Raw genomic sequence first — 6060 nt, 5'->3', positions numbered from 1 at the left:
AATCTGGTCCGACATGGCCAGGTGGTTAAAGCACTCGACTCGCAATCTACGGGTCGCGGGTTCGAATCCCCGCCACACCAAACATGCTCGCCCTTTCAGCCGTGGGAACGTTATAATGTGACGGTCAATCCCACTATTCGTTGGTAAAATACTAGTCCAAGAGTTGGCTGTGGGTGGTGATGATTAGGTACCTTCCCTTTAGTCTTACACTGCTAAATTAGGGACGGCTAGAGCAGATAGCCGTCATGTAGCTTTGAGCAAAATTCATAACAAACAAACAAAGTCAATCAGCCAGTGTTCAAGAGAAAATCAAAAAAATACCTGGACCCTTACATTAAAGGCAGTACAATGCCTGATGCTGAATTTATATGGTTCAGTGCTTGATACCAAAAAGCATTTGGACAAGGCGTGACTCAATTACTGTGACACATTTGTAAGTGAGTTGTGCCACAGAATTGACTCTGTAGAGAGCTGGGTATTTTCTACAGGATTAAGTTCAAAGCTCAAACGTGAAGAAACTAAAATAACTTGGCTATAAAAGCAGACAATTTAAGCAGATTATACAGAAAAGTGTTTCTTATTATATCTCCTAAAGATCATGATGAGGTACTCATCAATAAGTTTATTGAAATGTTACGGAGCAAATCCATGTAGTACCATATGAGATTGAGGGATGTCTCATCTGTAATGAAGGCAGTCTCAGTAGTGACAAAGTTTGAAGTTGTCACATCAGGTGACATGCTATACAAAAAGAAGAAGTTAGTGGTAGTGGCAACTGCAATTGTGAATTCTGATCGAAATGACATCCCGAACCTGTAAAGTCCCCCAAAGCATCAAATATGCATTAAATTATCGCTTCCCCAGTTTCTGTAAGGCAGAGTGTTACAGAAGCCATGTTTCTAATGGGCCAGCAGGGTTTCCCTAGCCCAGGCACGATGAATGAACTACTACTGCAGCCAGAGTTGCACTCCCTAAAGTGCTATGGATATGAGGGAAGTAGAATCTGCTTCAACTGTGGCATATCTGTCACTAGTTGTTGGAACGTCTGTGCTCTACAATCAGAAAGCACCATCAGATGCATGCACCTTTCAGGCCAACCCTACAACAGATGCATAAACTCGAGCAAGTGTAGAAGTCAGCTCACACACAAGGTCATGGTAGCTGGTTTGGAGAATAATGAACTAGATGTCGCATACTGTATGCCACTAATAATACAAGAGTACAAAGATTAGTTCTTAGTGGATACTGGAGCATCCAGATCTTTACTGGACCTTGCCATGTATCAGGTGATTCATGTTAAACCACCACTTTGGCAAGTTATTTCGTTTTGGCAAATAGCAGAAAACTAGATGTAAGTGGAGAGCTGCATCTCAAACTCTGTTTCGACAACACTGTGTGCTGTGCAAAGGTAGTTGTCTTTAATCGGGAAAAAACCACCTTGTACTAACAAGAGTAGAACCAAGAATGGTGGACTGTATGCATGCACGTTAAAAAGAATGTGGTAGTTCCCTTTAATATGTAAGTGGTATGTCATGGTATACTAAAGATGTACTCTAGTACATTGTTACCTTATAATTTGATGATAAAATCAATGCATGAAGAATACTGTTTTCTGCCTGTAAAGAAGGGTGTACTATCCCAAGCAGTGATCTGTACAAATGCAATTGTTTTAACAGTGCTACTTGGTAACTACAGGCATTCAGTTTCCAGCTGGAATAGTAACAGAGGTGTATATGACGCAAATTAGCTCTACTAGTGGTGTCACAGCCATCGTATCACATCTGAAAATGAATCCACAACTTTTAGAGTACCTGAACTCTAGTTAAAGACTATGCAAATAATTTGAGCTCAACAAGAGCATAGCACGAGCTCGGTGATTTCCCCAAGGGATTTGCTGATATATTTGTGAAATCAGATGGATTATCGTGTTGGGCAACATTCACAGTCATCATATAGATACAGGAGGTGATGTGCATCTGATAGAACAACCATCACACACGTTTCCTTGTAGCACCAGGGATATCATCAGCACATTTAGCAGGTTTGTTTGTTTTTTGTAGCACAAAGCTCCACAATGGGCTAACTGCGCTCTCTCCACAGTGAGCAATCAAACCCCAGACTTTAATATACTGAGGGACCCAGAACTAGCTAGGACACTGATTACTATGCAGACAAGGCAGTATGTGGCCATTGCAAACTGGCAAACATGGCGCAGATGTACACACAATTTCACATTTGTATGGTCTAAGCTTTTATACTGGTGCTTCTTCAGCTGAGCCCTTACAAACAGCCAGATATGTATTACCAGTGTCTTCGCACTCATTAGCTGAGATGAGATCATATGATACAGTACTCTTGTCATCACAGTTAATGTGCTCATCCCCTTTTGACTCCTAAAATAATCAGATTTCAAAAGGTTCATCAGAGGGAGACCTACCACTTTCGGTCTGAGTTTTCCCTGGTATTACTGGCTTTTTTTACTAGGCCACACATTGAGTACATTGCTCAATATATTTATGTGAATGTGACCGAAAGAACCATTTCTGCACATTGGCGAAAGTTTTAACATACCATGTTACCTACCAGTCATTGGATTATGTAAAGCCTAAGTATTTCTTGCCTTAGAGCTCTGAAGACCACTAGCTGCACCACAGGTTAACTACCATGTCTGTTGCCTCGTAACAATTGATAGAGTACATCGTTCTTTACGTTTAAATATATATGCTCTGATAATCAGCCGAGACGCCGACGACGACCCACTATTTATTATGGCTTGGATTAACGGCTTGACTAGCAGCTGGGATGATCATTAGGTTGAACAATTAATGACTGAAAGGAAATTGTATTCCTTTACTTTCCGAGCTACACAGTACAATATACGCACTACATTATGTGATTGCCACTCGATTATTTTACAGGTAGGACAGTCACATGGTTTAAAATTCAATGACTGAAAGGAAGTGAGTTCTTTACTTTGCGAGCAATTGAGTGGTTTTTAATATAGGATGTATGTGCAGTACATTGTGTTTTAGCCACTTGATTATTTTACAGTTAGGACAGTTGGTTGTTAAAGAAACCCACTGCTGATGGGGGTAGCATCCACCAAGATCGAATCGGTGATAATGATTTAGGATTCAACCTCAAAGGAGATCGTGGAAAACAATCACCGTATCAGACAAGAGAAACACCTCCAGAACCATTGTGAAACATTATGTGTATTGTAAGTAGTAACAACTCCAGATCCATGGTGGAACATTATACGTATTGTAAGTAACATCTCCAGATCCATGGTGAAACATTGTATGTATTGTAAGTAGTAACACCTCAAAATCCACGGTAAAAGATTATGTGTATTGTAAGTAGTAACAACTCCAGATCCATGGTGAAACATTATACGTATTGTAAGTGGTAACACCTCTAGATCCAAGGTGAAGCATTGTATGTATTGTAAGTAGTAACACCTCCAGATTAATGGTGAAACATTATATGTATTGTAAGTAACATCTCCAGATCCATGGTGAAACATTGTATGTATTGTAAGTAGTAACATCTCCAGATCCATGGTGAAACATTATATGTATTGTAAGTAACATCTCCAGATCCATGGTGAAACATTATATGTATTGTAATTAGTAACATCTCCAGATCCATGGTGAAACATTATATGTATTGTAAGTAGTAACATCTCCAGATCCATGGTGAAACATTATATGTATTGGTCTTATTTTGTTTTTTGTATACTGTTTTTCTGTTGTGATCAATTTATATCCGTACTACATTTTTGTATTGTATTTACTTATTGGTATGTTTTCTGTTCAGTTTCAGTTAGTATTTTGATTTTTAAGTATAACTTGTTCCATCTTTATGTGATGCATTATATTTTGTAGTAACTGGCCAGATGTGTCTTCATTATGGTTAATTTCATTTGGTTTATTTCTCAGTTGTATCATACACTTTGATTTATTGTATTTTGATTATTCCGTTTAATGTTGCTTTTTGTTTATTGTTAAGCACAAAGTTAAACAATGGGTTATCTGTGCTCTGCCCCCAGAAGACATCGAAATCTGATGTTTAGTTGTACAAGTCCTCATACTCTCCGCTGAGCACGGGGGATGGGGGGTCTGTACTTACCAAGGCTTACACCAAATAAGTCATTGTTTATCTATAAACTTGGATCTAACGCTACGAATTACATCTATAAGTAATAAAGTTCGCTTTGGCAACAGGGTTTCGTCCCTTTTTCTAATGAAACTCTGAATAATGTAGCCTTTTATTTCTTATTTTTTTTCATTGTAAGGTTAACTATGCTACAAAACTAACATAAAAACGATTATCAAAAGATATAAAAAGTCCCACCTGATAAATGTGATTTCCTGTTTTGTGCTCAAAATTACGACTGAATATTAAACAATGTTGCGGCATTTTTAATTTTTAGAGTTGACATGCTGCTGTTCTCCATTACATTAAACAGTTCTACTAAGAAAACTTGAACGCGCAAATATGGCGGTTAGACTGATGTCAGGGGTGTAGCTAGGTGCTTAAAAGATTCGGTCTCAAGCCCATAGGAGCGGGAATTTTCGGCGTTTCAGTATGATATGTGTCATGGCTTTTGATTTTTTCAAGACATCAACTGGGGATTCGGGACACTGTCAAGTAGAATCGGGGCATGGGCTCCGTGTGCCAGTTACTAGTGGCGCTTCTGGTTGAAGTATCTTGGGTGGGAGTATGCCACATCTAGTGTTTTATGACATCCATGATTCAAATACACTAATGTCATGATTTTTGTAACACATATATTCACCTGCCTGTGTCAATTATAATGAACTTAAATTTCACAATTATAACGCCTAAGAAAGTGTTAAGTGCTGCGAAATTTAGTGGGTATATTGAAAAATAAATAAGCTTAACTGTCTTAAATTATCTATTTAAAAACTGTAGATTGGGATATTGAGCGATATATTGTTAGAAAAGGATAGAACACAATTAACACAAGAGATTATAGTAACCACTGAAACAGTAAATTACATAAATAGACAAAAATAAAACATAATTGCCCCACCTGACGACCCTAACCAAAGTGGAAATTAAAAACAAAATTAACTAAATCTGGTTTTAAAAATAACGAAAAATAATTCGCTTTACACTAAAGACCAAATTAGTGTTTCTTTGTTTCTAAGGTGGCCCGTCATAACCGGGTGGTTAGGGCTTTCGACTCGCAATCTGAAGGTCGCAGATTCGAATCCCTATCCCACCAAACATGCTCGCCCTTTCAGCCTCGGGGGCGTTATAATGTTGCGGTCAATCCCACTATTCGTTTGTAAAAGAGTAGCCCAAGAGTTGGCGGTGGGCAGTGATGACTAGCTGCCTTCCCTCTAGTCTTACACTGCTAAATTAGGGGCGGCTAGCACATATAGCCCTCGTGTAGCTTTGCGCGAAATAAAAAAACAAAAAAACTTGTTTCTAAGTGCAACGCTATTCCATGGGCTACCAGTGCTGTTCCCAACATGGGTTTCGAATCCTGATTTTTAGTTATATAAGCAACCAGAGCTCACCACCGAGTCACGTGGGAGGAGGAGGGGCTAGAGAGCAAATGGAAATCAGGGTTTTCTCAATAGTATATGAAAATCTCAAATAGTTGTCCAAGGTTTGAAAATTTAATATATCGACAGTATTTCGTAAGTTTCTTGTTGTATTGGCCTACATACAAACTTTTAACATTTAAACAAGAAGATTAAATACTGTAATCCTCTATAAGTTTGACATGGCTTGAATTTGGAGAAATAAAGTTATCTAAAGCCTTATATTTCTGTAATTTTAATTTCTTAAGCATACATGCAAAAAAAAAAAATTGGTATATGATTATAAAAGCCAGGCATATATCTGTATTTTTTTTGTTTTATATAGCCACTAGATACTACTACAGAGACAAAAGTAATAAATTACTTATTTCATTTTAACTTGAGATTGGCTAAGGTTGTATAAAATTCAGAAATGTTGAGAATTTATGCTATTATCTGTGCAAACCTTTGAAGTATATATGACTGTACCTCAGCCTGGAGA

The sequence above is a fragment of the Limulus polyphemus genome, unplaced genomic scaffold, assembly GCF_000517525.1.
Source record: "Limulus polyphemus unplaced genomic scaffold, Limulus_polyphemus-2.1.2 Scaffold2023, whole genome shotgun sequence".
In the NCBI taxonomy this organism is placed as follows: domain Eukaryota; kingdom Metazoa; phylum Arthropoda; class Merostomata; order Xiphosura; family Limulidae; genus Limulus; species Limulus polyphemus.
The sequence above is the reverse complement of the archived record's forward strand: the minus strand, read 5'-3'. Positions refer to the sequence as shown.